The 18,368-nt window shown below is 38.6% G+C and overlaps 1 non-coding gene and 1 pseudogene across 1 annotated transcript; one reads left to right on the forward strand and one right to left on the reverse strand.

Annotated features, from left to right (window-relative positions):
* Positions 1 to 18,368, forward strand: part of LOC140176760 (uncharacterized) — a 162,140-nt pseudogene that overhangs the window by 115,328 nt on the left and 28,444 nt on the right.
* On the reverse strand, positions 15,752 to 15,855 carry LOC112764680 (small nucleolar RNA R71). Its single transcript, XR_003183280.1, has one exon. It is a non-coding gene; the product is annotated as a small nucleolar RNA R71 (small nucleolar RNA).

Below are 18,368 nucleotides of genomic sequence, written 5' to 3' on the forward strand. Positions count from 1 at the left end.
CTTTAAGTCTTTTTATCATTCGGTCACTTGATCATGGAGAGGGCTGGCCATTCGGCCATGCCTGAACCTCTTTCACTTATGTATTTTCAACGGTGGAGTTTCTGCACACCATAGATTAAGGGTGTGGAGCTCTGCTGTACCTCAAGTATTAATGAAGTTCTATTTTCTTTTATTCAAATCTCTCTTATTCTTATTCCAAGATATTCATTCGTACCCAAGAACATGATGAATGTGATGATAAGTAACCCTCATTATCATTCTCACTTATGAACGCGCGTGATTGACAACCACTTCCGTTCTACATGCAACATAGCTTGAATGCGTATCTCTTAGATTCCCCAACAGAATCTTCGTGGTATAAGCTAGATAGATGGCGGCATTTATGAGGATCCGGAAAGTCTAACCTTGTCTGTGGTATTCCGAGTAGGATCCTGGGAATCCGGAAAGTCTAACCTTGTCTGTGGTATTCCGAGTAGGATTCCGGTAATGAATGACTGTGACGTGCTTCAAACTTGCAACCTGCTGGGCGTTAGTGACAGACGCAAAAGAATCAAGGGATTCTATTCCAGTAGGAGCGGGAACCAACCGGTGATTAGCCGTACTGTGACAGAGTGCGTGAGCATTAGTTTTCACTGCGAGGATGGGATGTAGCCATCAACCATGGGTGATGCCTCCAGACGATTAGCCGTGCGACTGACAACCGCATAGGATCATTTTCCCGAGAGGATTGAAAGTAGCCACAGCTGATGGTGAACCCCTATACAAAGCTTGCCATGGAAAGGAGTAAGAAGGATTGAGTAGAAGCAGTAGGAGAGCAGGCGTCCTTGAGCCATACAGCATCTCCATTCGCCTATCTGAAATTCTCACCAATGAATCTGCATAAGTCCTCTATCCCTTTTTTACATATAATCTATTTTCTTTTATTATTAATTATTCGAAAAACCCATAAACCATTTTAATCTGCCTGACTGAGATTTGCAAGGTGACCATAGCTTGCTTCATACCAACAATCTCTGTGGGATCGACCCTTACTCACGTAAGGTTTATTACTTGGACGACCCAGTACACTTGCTGGTTAGTTGAACGGAGTTGTGAATTCAAATAAAGACAATTATTGAATAAATCCATACAAGCAGAAAGAATAGTGATCACAATTTCGTCCACCAAGTTTTTGGCGCCGTTGCCGGGGATTGTTCGAGTATGGACAACTGACGGTTCATCTTGTTGCTCAGATTAGGTAATTTTCTTTTCAAAAATCTCTTTCAAAATTTTTTTCTTTTATTTTTCGTTTTTCCAAAAAAATTTTCGAAAAAAAAAATAAAATAAAAATACAAAAAAATTAGAAAATCATAAAAATCAAAAATATTTTGTGTTTCTTGTTTGAGTCTTGTGTTAATTTTTAAGTTTGGTGTCAATTGCATGCTTTTAAAATGTTTCTTGCATTTTTTCGAAAATCTCATGCATTCATAGTGTTCTTCATGATCTTCAAGTTGTTCTTGACAAGTCTTCTTGTTTGATCTTGATGAATTATTGTTTAGTGTCGTTTGTTGTTTTTCATGTGCACTTTTGCATTCATATTTTCCATGCATTAATGATTTCTAAGTTTGGTGTCTTGCATGTTTTCTTTGCATTAAAATTTTTTTCAAAATTATGTTCTTGATGTTCATCATGATCTTCAAAGTGTTCTTCAAGTGTTCTTGGTGTTCATCTTGACATTCATAGCATTCTTGCATGCATTCATTGTTTTGATCTAAAAATTTCATGCATTGAATATTTTTGTTGTTTTTCTCTTTCATCTTTAAAATTTCAAAAATTCAAAAAAATCAAAAAAAATATCTTTTCCTTATTTTCCTCCAAATTTTCGAAATTTTGGGTTGACTTGGTCAAAAATTTTTAAAATTAGTTGTTTCTTACAAGTCAAGTCAAAATTTCAATTTTAAAAATCTTATCTTTTCAAAATCTTTTTCAAAAATCATATCTTTTTCATTTTTTTTATAAATTTCGAAAATTTCAAAAATCTTTTTCAAAATATTTTCAAAATCTTTTTCTTATCTTTATATCAAATTTTCGAAAATTAGCTAACAATTAATGTGATTGGCTCAAAAATTTGAAGTTTGTTACTTTCTTGTTAAGAAAGGTTCAATCTTTAAGTTCTAGAATCTTATCTTGTAGTTTCTTGTTAGTTGAGTCTTTTTAAAATTAAATCTTTTTCCAAATATCTTTTTATTAAAATTTTTATCTTATCTTTTTATCTTTTATCTTATCTTTTTCAAAAATTTTATCTTTTTCAAATTTGATTTCAAAATATCTTATCTAACTTCTTATCCTCTTATCTTTTTCAAAATTTGATTTCAAATCTTTTTCAATCAACTAACTAACTTTTTGTTTGTTTCTTATCTTTTTCAAAACCACCTAACTACTTTTCCCTCTCTAATTTTCGAAAATTCTCCCTCTCTTTTTCAAAAATTCTTTTTGTTTTAAATTTTAATTTTAATTATAATTTGTCTTTGATTTTCGAAAATTACTAACCTCTTTTTCAAAAATTATTTTCGAAATCTTCCTTCTCTTTTCTTCTTCTATTTAATTATTTAATTACTAACACTTCTCTTCATCTCTCTTCATCCAAAAATCCGAATCCCCATCTCCATTCTTCTAACCCCTTTCTTCTTCTACTAACATAAGGGAATCTCTATACTGTGACATAGAGGATTCCTCTTTCTTTTCTTGTTTTCTTCTCTTTCATATGAGCAGGAACAGGGAAAAGGGCACTCTTGTTGAAGTTGATCCAGAACCTGAAAGGACTCTGAAGAGAAAATTAAGAGAAGCTAAATTACAACAATCCAGAAGCAACCTTTCAGAAATTTTCGAACAAGAGAAAGAGATGGCAGCCGAAAATAATAATAATAATAATGCAAGGAGAATGCTTGGTGACTTCACAAAGCCAACGTCCAAGTTTGATGGAAGAAGCATCTCCATTCCTGCCATTGGAGCCAATAACTTTGAGCTTAAGCCTCAACTAGTTGCATTGATGCAACAAAACTGTAAGTTTTATGGACTTCCATCTGAAGATCCTTATCAGTTTTTAACTGAGTTCTTGCAGATCTGTGAGACTGTAAAGACAAATGGAGTTGATCCTGAAGTCTACAGACTCATGCTTTTCCCTTTTGCTGTAAGAGACAGAGCTAGAATATGGTTGGACTCACAACCTAAGGATAGCCTGGACTCCTGGGATAAGCTGGTCACTGCCTTCTTGGATAAATTCTTTCCTCCTCAAAAGCTGAGCAAGCTGAGAGTGGATGTTCAAACCTTCAAGCAAAAAGATGGTGAATCCCTCTATGAAGCTTGGGAAAGATACAAGCAGCTGACCAAAAGATGTCCATCTTACATGTTTTCAGAATGGACCATGTTAGATATATTCTATTATGGTCTCTCTGAATTTTCGAAAATGTCACTGGACCATTCTGCAGGTGGATCTATTCACCTAAAGAAAACGCCTGAAGAGGCACAAGAACTCATTGACATGGTTGCAAACAACCAGTTCATGTACACCTCTGAGAGGAATTCCGTGAACAATGGGATACCTCAGAAGAAAGGAGTTCTTGAAATTGATGCTCTGAATGCCATATTGGCTCAGAACAAAGTGTTGACTCAACAGGTCAACATGATCTCTCAAAATCTGAATGGATTGCAACATGCATCCAACAGTACTAGAGAGGCAGCTTCTGAAGAAGCTTATGATCCTGAGAACCCTGCCGTGGCAGAGGTTAATTACATGGGTGAACCATATGGAAACACCTATAACCCATCATGGAGAAATCATCCAAATTTCTCCTGGAAGGATCAACAAAAGCCTCAACAAGGCTTTAACAATGGTGGACGCAATAGGCTGAACAATAGTAAGCCATATCCATCATCTTCTCAGCAACAGACAGAGAACTCTGAACAAAATACTTCTAATTTAGCAAATATAGTCTCTGATCTGTCAAAAGCCACTTTCAGTTTCATGAATGAAACAAGATCCTCCATTAGAAATTTGGAGGCACAAGTGGGCCAGCTGAGTAAGAAAGTCATTGAAACTCCTCCCAGTGTTCTCCCAAGCAATACAGAAGAAAATCCAAAAGGAGAATGCAAGGCCATTGATTTAATCAAAGTGGCCGAATGCACTAGGGAGGAGGAGAACGAAAATCCTAGTGAGGAAGACCTCCTGGGACGTCCTTCAAGCAAGAAGGAGTTTCCTATTAAGGATCCTGAGGAATCTGAGGCTCATACAGAGACCATAGAGATTCCATTAAACCTCCTTCTGCCATTCATGAGCTCTGAAGACTATTCATCCTCTGAAGAGGATGAAGATGTGACTGGAGAGCAAGTTGCTCAATACTTAGGAGCTATCATGAAGCTGAATGCCAAGCTGTTTAGTAATGAGACTTGGGAAAGTGAACCTCCCTTGCTCATTAGTGAACTAGATACTTGGATTCAGAAAATTCTACCTCAAAAGAAACAAGATCCTGGCAAGTTCTTAATACCTTGCACCATTGGCACCATGAGCTTTGAAAAAGCTCTATGTGATCTGGGTCAGGGATAAATCTTATGCCACTCTCTGTAATGGAGAAGCTGGGGATCATTGAGGTACAACCTGCCTTGTTCTCATTGCAATTGGCAGACAAGTCCATAAGACAAGCTTATGGAATAGTAGAGGACGTGCTAGTAAAGGTTGAAGGCCTTTACATCCCTGCTGATTTCATAATCCTAGACACTAGGAAGGAAGATGATGAATGCATCATCCTAGGAAGACATTTCCTAGCCACAGCAGAAGCTGTGATAGATGTCAACAGAGGAGAATTAGTCCTTCAATTGAATGGGGACTACCTTGTGTTTAAGGCACATGGCCATCCCTCTGTGACAAAAGAGAGTAAGCATGAAGAGCTTCTCACAGTTCAGAGTCAAGAAGAGCCCACACAGTCAAATTCTAAGTTTGGTGTTGTGAGGCCACAACCAAACTCTAAGTTTGGTGTTACGACCCCATATCCAAACTCTAAGTTTGGTGTTGGGACTACACACTAAAATTGACCTGATCACCTTGTGGCTCCATGAGAGTCACTGTCAAGCTATTGACACTAAAGAAGCGCTTGTTGGGAGGCAACCCAATTTTATTTATCTAATTTTATTTTATTTTGTTTCTTTGTTATTTTTGTGTTTAATTAGGTACATGATCATGAGGAGTCACGAAAAAATCAAAAAAATTAAAAACAGAGTCAAAAACAGAAGAAAAAAATTTTTCACCCTGGAGGACGCACGGGCTGGCGTTCAACGCCCAGAAGGTGCATCTGGCCGGCGTTTAACGCCAGAACAGAGCACCATTCTGGCGCTGAACGCCCAAAACAAGCAACAACCTGGCGTTAAACGCCAGGATGGTGCACAGAGAGGACAAACTGGCGCTGAACGCCAGGAACAAGCATGAAACTGGCGTTCAACGCCAGAAACATGCATCACATGGGCGTTGAACGCCCAGAACATGCACCAATGGGCGTTTGAACGCCAGAATGATGCATGAAGGCTTTTTTCATGCCTATATGGTGAAGGAATGGTATTTCTTTTCACCTCAGGATCTGTGGACCCCACAGGATCCCCACCTACCATATTCCCACCTTCCCTCCTAATCCTATTTTTGTGATTTGAATTCCCCATGTCACAATTCCCAATCTTCTTCATCAATCACCTCAAATCCTCTTCCCAATCACCCCATTCACCATTCACATCAACCTCCTCTTTCCCACCCAACCCCACCCATATAGCCGAATCCATCTCCCCTCACTCACCTCCATCTTCTTCTTCTTCTCTTCTTTCTTTTCTTGCTCGAGGGCGAGCAATATTTTAAGTTTGGTGTGGTAAAAGCATAGCTTTTTGCTTTTCCATTACCATTAATGGCACCTAAGGCCAGAGAAACCTCAAAGGAAAGACAAAAGCTTCCACCTCTGAGTCTTGGGAGATGGAAAGACTTATATATAAGCTGGAATAGCTCAGTTGGTTAGAACATGTGGCTGCAAATCAAGAGATCCCTGAGATACCTCAGGGGATAAGTTGTCCTCCACACAAATATTGGAAGCAATTAAGGGTGGAACATCATGAGCACTCCATCATTCTCCAAGAAATAAGAGAAGATCAAAGAGCAATGAGGGAGGAGCAACAAAGGCAAGGAAGGGACATAGAAGAGTTGAAGAACATCATTGGTCCTTCAAGAAGAAGACGCCACTAAAGGTGGATTCATTCCTTGTTCTTTATTTTCTTTCTGTTTTTCGTTTTTAATATTGTGTTTATATATGTTTTGTGTCTTTACTTCATGATCATTAGTATGTAACCATGCCTTAAAGATTATGAATAATTCCATGAATCCTTCGCCTCTCTTAAATAAAAAGTGTTTTAATTCAAAAGAACAAGAAATACATGAATTTCGAATTTATCCTTGAATTTAATTTAATTATATTGATGTGGTGACAATACTTTTTGTTTTCTGAATGAATGATTGAACAGTGCATATGTCTTTTGATATTGTTGTTTATGAGTGTTAAAATTGTTGGTTCTTGAAAGAATGATGAACAAAGAGAAATGTTATTGATGATCTGAAAAAAATCATGAAATTGATTCTTGAAGCAAGAAAAAGCAGTGAAAAAGCAAAAGCTAGAAAAAGAATGGCGAAAAAAAAATATAAAAGAAAAAGCAAGCAGAAAAAGCCAATAGCCCTTAAAACCAAAAGGCAAGGGTAGCAAGGATCCAAGGCTTTGAGCATCAATGGATAGGAGGGCCCAAGGAAATAAAATCCAGGCCTAAGCGGCTAAATCAAGCTGTCCCTAACCATGTGCTTGTGTCATGAAGGTCCAAGTGAAAAGCTTGAGACTGAATGGTTAAAGTCGTGATCCAAAGCAAAAGAGTGTGCTTAAGAGCTCTGGACACCACTAACTGGGGACTTTAGCAAAGCTGAGTCACAATCTGAAAAGGTTCACCCAGTTATGTGTCTGTGGCATTTGTGTATCCGGTGGTAATACTGGAAGACAAAGTGCTTAGGGCCACGGCCAAGACTCATAAATAGCTGTGTTCAAGAATCAACATGCTTAACTAGGAAAGTCAATAACACTATCCGAAATTCTGAGTTCCTAGAGACGCCAATCACTCTAAACTACAAAGGAGAAAGTGAGATGCCAAAACTGTTCAGAAGCAAAAAGCTACAAGTCCCGCTCATCTAATTAAATTAATATTCATTGATATTATGAGATTTATAGTATATTCTCTTCTTTTATCCTATTTGATTTTCAGTTGCTTGGGGACAAGCAACAATTTAAGTTTGGTGTTGTGATGAGCGGATAATTTATACGCTTTTTGGCATTGTTTTTATATAGTTTTTAGTAAGTTTGAGCTACTTTTAGGGATGTTTTCATTAGTTTTTATGTTAAATTCACATTTCTGGACTTTACTATGAGTTTGTGTGTTTTTCTGTGATTTCAGGTAAATTCTGGCTGAAATTGAGGGACTTGAGCAAAACTCTGAAAGAAGGCTGACAAAAGGACTGCTGATGCTGTTGGAATCTGACCTCCCTGCACTCGAAATGGATTTTCTGGAGCTACAGAACTCCAATTGGCGCGCTCTCAACGGCGTTGGAAAGTAGACATCCAGGGCTTTCCAGCAATATATAATAGTCCATGCTTTATTCGAAGAATGACGACGTAACTTGGCGTTGAACGCCAAGTTCACGCTGCTATCTGGAGTTAAACGCCAGAAAAACGTCATGATCCGGAGTTGAACGCCCAAAACACGTCATAACCTGAAGTTTGACGCCAAGAAATGCCTTAACTCGTGGATTGATCAAGCTCAGCCCAAGCATACACCAAGTGGGCCCCGGAAGTGAATTTATGCATCATCTACTTACTCATGTAAACCCTAGTAGCTAGTCTAGTATATATAGGACATTTATCTATTGTATTAGACATCTTTGGTCTCAGTTTTGTTTTATTCTTCATCTGAGGAGATCATTGATCACGTTTTAGGGGGCTGGCCATTCGGCCATGCCTGAACCCTTTGCTTATGTATTTTCAACGGTGGAGTTTCTGCACACCATAGATTAAGGGTGTGGAGCTCTGCTGTACCTCAAGTATTAATGCAATTCTATTATCTTTTATTCAAATCTCTCTTATTCTTATTCCAAGATATTCATTCGTACCCAAGAACATAATGAATGTTATGAGTCAAATTACCCTCACTATCATTCTCACTTATGAACGCGCGTGATTGACAACCACTTCCGTTCTACATGCAACAGAGCCTGAATGCGTATTTCTGAGATTCCCCAACAGAATCTTCGTGGTATAAGCTAGATAGATGGCGGCATTTATGAGGATCCGGAAAGTCTCACCTTGTCTGTGGTATTCCGAGTAGGATCCTGGGAATCCGGAAAGTCTAACCTTGTCTGTGGTATTCCGAGTAGGATTCCGGTAATGAATGACTGTGACGTGCTTCAAATTTGTAACCTGCTGGGCGTTAGTGACAGACGCAAAAGAATCAAGGGATTTTATTCCAGTAGGAGCGGGAACCAACCGGTGATTTGCCGTACTGTGACAGAGTGCGTGAGCATTAGTTTTCACTGCGAGGATGGGATGTAACCATCAACCATGGGTGATGCCTCCAGACGATTAGCTGTGCGACTGACAACCGCATAGGATCATTTTCCCGAGAGGATGAAAGTAGCCACAGCTGATGGTGAACCCCTATACAAAGCTTGCCATGGAAGGGAGTAGGAAGGATTGAGTAGAAGCAGTAGGAGAGCAGGCGTCCTTGAGCCATGCAGCATCTCCATTCGCTTATCTGAAATTCCCACCAATGAATCTGCATAAGTCTTCTATCCCTTTTATTATTCCTTTTTGTTTATTATTTATTCCAATAATCACAATTACCCTTTAATCTGCCTGACTGAGATTTACAAGGTGACCATAGCTTGCTTCATACCAACAATCTCTGTGGGATCGACCCTTACTCACGTAAGGTTTATTACTTGGACGACCCAGTACACTTGCTGGTTAGTTGAACGGAGTTGTGAATTCAACCAGTGCCATAATAAAGCTTTCATTCAAAATCCAAAGAACGTAGATCACAATTTCGTCCACCAAGTTTTTGGCGCCGTTGCCGGGGAAATACTTAGATTTCAGTCCGGAAAATGTGAGGTTGGCGTTTCATTTACCCATGATGCAAGGTGATGAACGCCCCTACACAAGAAGGGTCAACTTTAATCAAAGGTTGGACCAAGTCCTAATGGACATATGTGTGGAAGGCGCCCAATGGAGAATAGACTCCAAAGGCAAACCGATCCAACTAAGAAGACTGGACCTCAAGCCTGTAGCTAGAGGATGGTTGGAGTTCATCCAAAGATCCATCATCCCTACAAGCAACCGATCTGAAGTTACTGTGGATCGGGCCATCATGATTCATAGCATCATGATTGGAGAGGAAGTGGAAGTTCATGAAGTCATCTCCAATGAACTCTACAAAATAGCTGACAAGCCTTCATACATGGCACGGCTAGCCTTCCCCCACCTTATATGTCATCTATGTTACTCAGCTGGAGTTATCATAGATGGAGATGTCTCCATTGAAGAAGACAAGCCCATCACCAAGAAAAGGATGGAGCAAACAAGAGAAGTTCCTCACGGCCCTCAAGAAGAACATGAGGAAGTTCATCATCAACAAATGCCTCAAGGAATGCACTTTCCTCCCAACAACTATTGGGAGCAACTCAGCACCTCCTTAGAAGATTTGAGCCATAATGTGGAACAATTAAGGGTGGAACATCATGAACACGCCCTCACTCTTCAAGAAATAAGAGAAGATCAAAGAGCAATGAGGGAGGAGCAACAAAGGCAAGGAAGGGACATAGAAGAGTTGAAGAACATCATTGGTCCTTCAAGAAGAAGACGCCACTAGAGGTGGATTCATTCCTTGTCCTTTATTTTCTTTCTGTTTTCGGTTTTTAAGTATTATGTTTATCTATGTTTTGTGTCTCTACTTCATGATCATTAGTGTGTAACCATGCCTTAAAGCTATGAATAAAATCCATTAATCCTTCACTTCTCTTAAATGAAAAATGTTTTAATTCATTAGAACAAGAAGTACATAGATTTCGAATTTATTATTGAATTTAATTTAATTATATTGATGTGGTGGCAATACTTTTTGTTTTCTGAATGAATGCTTGAACAGTGCATATTTTTGATCTTGTTGTTTATGAGTGTTAAAATTGTTGGCTCTTGAAAGAATGATGAATAAAGAGAAATGTTATTGATGATTTGAAAAAATCATGAAATTGATTATTGAAGCAAGAAAAAGCAGTGAAAAGCAAAAGCTTGTGGCGAAAAAAAAAAAGTGGCGAAAAAAAATATAGAAAAAAAAAGCAAGCAGAAAAAGCCAATAGCCCTTAAAACCAAAAGGCAAGGGTAGCAAGGATCCAAGGCTTTGAGCATCAATGGATAGGAGGGCCCAAGGCAATAAAATCCAGGCCTAAGCGGCTAAATCAAGCTGTCCCTAACCATGTGCTTGTGTCATGAAGGTCCAAGTGAAAAGCTTGAGACTGAGTGGTTAAAGTCGTGATCCAAAGCAAAAGAGTGTGCTTAAGAGCTCCGGACACCACTAACTGGGGACTTCAGCAAAGCTGAGTCACAATCTGAAAAGGTTCACCCAGTTATGTGTCTGTGGCATTTGTGTATCCGGTGGTAATATTGGAAGACAAAGTGCTTAGGGCCAAGGCCAAGACTCATAAGTAGCTGTGTTCAAGAATCAACATGCTTAACTAGGAAAGTCAATAACCCTATCCGAAATTCTGAGTTCCCAGAGACGCCAATCACTCTGAACTGCAAAGGAAAAAGTGAGATGCCAAAACTGTTCAGAAGCAAAAAGCTACAAGTCCCGCTCATCTAATTAAATTAATATTCATTGATATTCTGGAATTTATAGTATATTCTCTTCTTTTATCCTATTTGATTTTTAGTTGCTTGGGGACAAGCAACAATTTAAGTTTGGTGTTGTGATGAGCGGATAATTTATACGCTTTTTGGCATTGTTTTTATATAGTTTTTAGTAAGTTTGAGTTACTTTTAGGGATGTTTTCATTAGTTTTTATGATAAATTCACATTTCTGGACTTTACTATGAGTTTGTGTGTTTTTCTATGATTTCAGGTAAATTCTGACTGAAATTGAGGGATTTGAGCAAAACTCTGAAGAAGGCTGACAAAAGGACTGCTGATGCTGTTGGAATCTGACCTCCCTGCACTCGAAATGGATTTTCTGGAGCTACAGAACTCTAATTGGCGCGCACTCAACGGCGTTGGAAAGTAGACATCCAGGGCTTTCCAGCAATATATAATAGTCCATGCTTTATTCGAAGAATGACGACGTAACTTGGCGTTGAACGCCAAGTTCATGCTGCTGTCTGGAGTTAAACGCTAGAAAAACGTCATGATCCGGAGTTGAACGCCCAAAACACGTCATAACCTGAAGTTTGACGCCAAGAAATGCCTTAACTCGTGGATTGATCAAGCTCAGCCCAAGCATACACCAAGTGGGCCCCGGAAGTGAATTTATGCATCATCTACTTACTCATGTAAACCCTAGTAGCTAGTCTAGTATATATAGGACATTTATCTATTGTATTAGGCATCTTTGGTCTCAGTTTTGTTTTATTCTTCATCTGAGGAGATCATTGATCACGTTTTAGGGGGCTGGCCATTCGGCCATGCCTGAACCCTTTGCTTATGTATTTTCAACGGTGGAGTTTCTGCACACCATAGATTAAGGATGTGGAGCTCTGCTGTACCTCAAGTATTAATGCAATTCTATTATCTTTTATTCAAATCTCTCTTATTCTTATTCCAAGATATTCATTCGTACCCAAGAACATAATGAATGTTATGAGTCAAATTACCCTCACTATCATTCTCACTTATGAACGCGCGTGATTGACAACCACTTCCGTTCTACAAGCAAGAGAGCCTGAATGCGTATTTCTGAGATTCCCCAACAGAATCTTCGTGGTATAAGCTAGATAGATGGCGGCATTTATGAGGATCCGGAAAGTCTCACCTTGTCTGTGGTATTCCGAGTAGGATCCTGGGAATCCGGAAAGTCTAACCTTGTCTGTGGTATTCCAAGTAGGATTCCGGTAATGAATGACTATGACGTGCTTCAAATTTGTAACCTGCTGGGCGTTAGTGACAGACGCAAAAGAATCAAGGGATTTTATTCCAGTAGGAGCGGGAACCAACCGGTGATTAGCCGTACTGTGACAGAGTGCGTGAGCATTAGTTTTCACTGCGAGGATGGGATGTAACCATCAACCATGGGTGATGCCTCCAGACGATTAGCCGTGCGACTGACAACCGCATAGGATCATTTTCCCGAGAGGATGAAAGTAGCCACAGCTGATGGTGAACCCCTATACAAAGCTTGCCATGGAAGCGAGTAGGAAGGATTGAGTAGAAGCAGTAGGAGAGCAGGCGTCCTTGAGCCATGCAGCATCTCCATTCGCTTATCTGAAATTCCCACCAATGAATCTGCATAAGTCTTCTATCCCTTTTATTATTCCTTTTTGTTTATTATTTATTCCAATAATCACAATTACCCTTTAATCTGCCTGACTGAGATTTACAAGGTGACCATAGCTTGCTTCATACCAACAATCTTTGTGGGATCGACCCTTACTCACGTAAGGTTTATTACTTGGACGACCCAGTACACTTGCTGGTTAGTTGAACGGAGTTGTGAATTCAACCAGTGCCATAATAAATCTTTCATTCAAAATCCAAAGAACATAGATCACAATTTCGTCCACCAAGTTTTTGATGGAAAAAGCCTAAGCTTTTTGTTTTTTTTCATTCACCATCAATGGCACCTAAGACCGGAGTATCCTCAAGAAAAGGGAAAGGGAAGACAAAAGCTTCCACCTCCGAGTCATGGGAGAAGGAAAGATTCATCTCCAAAAGCCATCAAGACCACTTCTATGATGTTGTGGCAAAGAAGAAGGTGATCCCCGAGGTCCCTTTCAAGCTCAAAAAGAATGAGAATCCGGAAAGTCTAAACCTTGTCTGTGGTATTCCGAGTAGGATTCCGGGATTGAATGACTGTGACGTGCTTCAAACTCCTGAGGGCTAGGCGTTAGTGACAGACGCAAAAGAATCAATGGATTCTATTCCAACCTGATTGAGAACCGACAGATGATTAGCCGTGCTGTGACAGAGCATAGGAACGTTTTCACTGAGAGGATGGGAAATAGCCACTGACAACGGTGACACCCTACATAGAGCTTGCCATGGAAGGAGCCTTGCGTGTGTTGAACGATTTCAAGGAAGAGTTGAAGTTCAAAGGACAAAGCATCTCCAAAACTCCAACATATTCCCCATTACTGCACAACATGTAACGTTGTTATTCTCTTTTATTTTTATAATCAAACCTCGTAATTTCATTAAACCCTTATTGGCCTCCTGACTAAGATTAATAAAATAAGTATTGATTTCTTCAAACCAATAATCTCCGTGGGATCGACCCTTACTCACGTAAGGTATTACTTGGACGACCCAGTGCACTTGCTGGTTAGTTGTGCGAATCATAAATTCGTGCACCAAGTTTTTGGCGCCGTTGCCGGGGATTGTTCGAGTATGGACAACTGACGGTTCATCTTGTTGCTCAGATTAGGTAATTTTCTTTTCAAAAATCTCTTTCAAAATTTTTTTTCTTTTATTTTTCGTTTTTTCAAAAATTTTTTCGAAAAAAAAATAAAATAAAAATACAAAAAAATTAGAAAATCATAAAAATCAAAAATATTTTGTGTTTCTTGTTTGAGTCTTGTGTTAATTTTTAAGTTTGGTGTCAATTTCATGCTTTTAAAATGTTTCTTGCATTTTTTCGAAAATCTCATGCATTCATAGTGTTCTTCATGATCTTCAAGTTGTTCTTGACAAGTCTTCTTGTTTGATCTTGATGAATTCTTGTTTAGTGTTGTTTGTTGTTTTTCATGTGCACTTTTGCATTCATATTTTCCATGCATTAATGATTTCTAAGTTTGGTGTCTTGCATGTTTTCTTTGCATTAAAAATTTTTTCAAAATTATGTTCTTGATGTTCATCATGATCTTCAAAGTGTTCTTGGTGTTCATCTTGACATTCATAGCATTCTTGCATGCATTCATTGTTTTGATCTAAAAATTTCATGCATTGAATATTTTTGTTGTTTTTCTCTTTCATCTTTAAAATTTCAAAAATTCAAAAAAATAAAAAAAAATATCTTTTCCTTATTTTCCTCCAAATTTTCGAAATTTTGGGTTGACTTGGTCAAAAATTTTTAAAATTAGTTGTTTCTTACAAGTCAAGTCAAAATTTCAATTTTAAAAATCTTATCTTTTCAAAATCTTTTTCAAAAATCATATCTTTTTCATTTTTTTTATAAATTTCGAAAATTTCAAAAATCTTTTTCAAAATATTTTCAAAATCTTTTTCTTATCTTTATATCAAATTTTCGAAAATCAGCTAACAATTAATGTGATTGGTTCAAAAATTTGAAGTTGTTACTTTCTTGTTAAGAAAGGTTCAATCTTTAAGTTCTAGAATCTTATCTTGTAGTTTCTTGTTAGTTGAGTCTTTTTAAAAATTAAATCTTTTTCAAAATATCTTTTTATTAAAATTTTTATTTTATCTTTTTATCTTATCTTTTTCAAAAACTTTATCTTTTTCAAAATTTGATTTCAAAATATCTTATCTAACTTCTTATCTTCTTATCTTTTTCAAAATTTGATTTCAAATCTTTTTCAAATCAACTAACTAACTTTTTGTTTGTTTCCTATCTTTTTCAAAACCAACTAACTACCTATCCCTCTCTAATTTTCGAAAATTCTCCCTCTCTTTTTCAAAAAAAAAAAATTCTTTTTGTTTTAAATTTTAATTTTAATCTCATCTCATCTTTAGTTTTCGAAAATTACTAACCTCTTTTTCAAAATTATTTTCGAAAATTTCTCTTCTCTTTTCTTCTTCTATTTAATTATTTAATTACTAAAACTTCTCTTCACCTCTCCTCTTCCAAAAATCCGAATCCATTCTTCTACCCCCTTCTTCTTCTACTAACATAAGGGAATCTCTATACTGTGACATAGAGGATTCCTCTTTCTTTTCTTGTTTTCTTCTCTTTCATATGAGCAGGAACAGGGAAAAGGGCACTCTTGTTGAAGTTGATCCAGAACCTGAAAGGACTCTGAAGAGAAAATTAAGAGAAGCTAAATTACAACAATCCAGAAACAACCTTTCAGAAACTTTCAAACAAGAGAAGGACATGGCAGCCGAAAATAATAATAATAATAATGCAAGGAGAATGCTTGGTGACTTCACAAAGCCAACGTCCAAGTTTGATGGAAGAAGCATCTCCATTCCTGCCATTGGAGCCAATAACTTTGAGCTTAAACCTCAACTAGTTGCATTAATGCAACAAAACTGCAAGTTTTATGGACTTCCATCTGAAGATCCTTATCAGTTCTTAACTGAGTTCTTGCAGATCTGTGAGACTGTAAAGACGAATGGAGTTGATCCTGAAGTCTACAGACTCATGCTTTTCCCTTTTGCTGTAAGAGACAGAGCTAGAATATGGTTGGACTCACAACCTAAGGATAGCCTGGACTCCTGGGATAAGCTGGTCACTGCCTTCTTGGATAAATTCTTTCCTCCTCAAAAGCTGAGCAAGCTGAGAGTGGATGTTCAAACCTTCAAGCAAAAAGATGGTGAATCCCTCTATGAAGCTTGGGAAAGATACAAGCAGTTGACCAAAAGATGTCCATCTGACATGTTTTCAGAATGGACCCTATTAGACATATTCTATTATGGTCTCTCTGAATTTTCGAAAATGTCACTGGACCATTCTGCAGGTGGATCTATTCACCTGAAGAAAACGCCTGAAGAGGCACAAGAACTCATTGACATGGTTGCAAACAACCAGTTCATGTATACCTCTGAGAGGAATTCTGTGAATAATGGGATACCTCAGAAGAAAGGAGTTCTTGAAATTGATGCTCTGAATGCCATATTGGCTCAGAACAAAGTGTTGACTCAACAGATCAACATGATCTCTCAAAATCTGAATGGATTGCAACATGCATCCAACAGTACTAGAGAGGCAGCTTCTGAAGAAGCGTATGATCCTGAGAACCCTGCCATGGCAGAGGTTAATTACATGGGTGAACCTTATGGAAACACCTATAACCCATCATGGAGAAATCATCCTAATTTCTCCTGGAAGGATCAACAAAAGCCTCAACAAGGCTTTAACAATGGTGGACGCAATAGGCTAGGCAATAGCAAGCCATATCCATCATCTTCTCAGTAACAGACAGAGAACTCTGAACAAAACACTTCTAATTTAGCCAATATAGTCTCTGATCTGTCAAAGGCCACTTTCAGTTTCATGAATGAAACCAGATCTTCCATCAGAAATCTGGAAGCACAAGTAGGCCAGCTGAGTAAGAAAGTCATTGAAACTCCTCCCAGTGTTCTCCCAAGCAATACAGAAGGGAATCCAAAATGAGAGTGCAAGGCCATTGATTTAATCAAAGTGGCCGAATGCATAGGGGAGGAGGAGGACGAAAATCCTAGTGAGGAAGACCTCCTGGGATGTCCCTCAAGCAAGAAGGAGTTTCCTATTAAGGATCCTGAGGAATCTGAGGTTCATACAGAGACCATAGAGATTCCATTAAATCTCCTTCTGCCATTCATGTGCTCTGAAGAATATCCATCCTCTGAAGAGGATGAAGATGTGACTGGAGAGCAAGTTGCTCAATACTTAGGAGCTATCATGAAGCTGAATGCCAAGCTGTTTGGTAATGAGACTTGGGAAAGCGAACCTCCCTTGCTCATTAGTGAACTGGATACTTGGATTCAGAAAACTCTACCTCAAAAGAAACAAGATCCTGGCAAGTTCTTAATACCTTGCACCATTGGCACCATGAGCTTTGAGAAAGCTCTATGTGATCTTGGGTCAGGGATAAATCTGATGCCACTCTCTGTAATGGAGAAGCTGGGAATCATTGAGGTACAACCTGCCTTGTTCTCATTACAATTGGCAGATAAGTCAATGAGACAAGCTTATGGAATAGTAGAGGACGTGTGGTGGACGAAATTGTGATCTTATTCATTGTAATTGGATTTTAGAAATTGGCACGAGTGGACACAACTCCGTTCAACTAACCAGCAAGTGTACTGGGTCGTCCAAGTAATAAACCTTACGTGAGTAAGGGTCGATCCCACAGAGATTGTTGGTATGAAGCAAGCTATGGTCACCTTGCAAATCTCAGTTAGGCAGAAAAAAGGGGAATTGTGATTATTGGAATAAATAATAAATAAAAAGCAATAATAAAAGGGATAGAATACTTATGCAGATTCATTGGTGGGAATTTCAGATAAGAGGATGGAGATGTTGTATGGCTCAAGAACGCCTGATCTCCTACTGCTTCTACTCAATCCTTCTTACTCCTTTCCATGGCAAGCTTTGTATAGGGGTTCACAATCAACTGTGGCTACTTTCAATCCTCTCGGGAAAATATCCTATGCGGCTGTCACTCGCACAGCTAATCATCTGGAGGCATCACCCATGGTTGATGGCTACATCCCATCCTCGCAGTGAAAACTAATGCTCACGCACTCTGTCACAGTACGGCTAATCACCGGTTGGTTCCCTCCCCTACTGGAATAGAATCCCTCTTTTGCGTCTGTCACTAACGCCCAGCAGGTTACAAGTTTGAAGCACGTCACAGTCATTCATTACCGGAATCCTACTCGGAATACCACAGACAAGGTTAGACTTTCCGGATTCCCAGGATCCTACTCGGAATACCACAGACAAGGTTAGACTTTCCGGATCCTCATAAATGCCGCCATCCATCTAGCATATACCACGAAGATTCTGTTGGGGAATCTAAGAGATATACATTCAAGCTCTTTTTCATGTAGAACGGAAGTGGTTGTCAATCACACGCGTTCATAAGTGAGAATGATAATGAGGGTAATTTGACTCATAACATTCATCATGTTCTTGGGTACGAATGAATATCTTGGAATAAGAATAAGAGAGATTTGAATAAAAGATAATAGAATTTCATTAATACTTGAGGTACAGCAGAGCTCCACACCCTTAATCTATGGTGTGCAGAAACTCCACCGTTGAAAACACATAAGCAAAAGGTTCAGGCATGGCCGAATGGCCAGCCCCCTAAAACGTGATCAATGATCTCCTCAGATGAAGAATAAAACAAAACTGAGACCAAAGATGAGACGTGGTCAAAAGACATCTAATACATTAGATAAAT

This window comes from Arachis hypogaea, chromosome 2 (assembly GCF_003086295.3).
Source record: "Arachis hypogaea cultivar Tifrunner chromosome 2, arahy.Tifrunner.gnm2.J5K5, whole genome shotgun sequence".
Classification (NCBI taxonomy): Eukaryota; Viridiplantae; Streptophyta; class Magnoliopsida; order Fabales; family Fabaceae; genus Arachis; species Arachis hypogaea.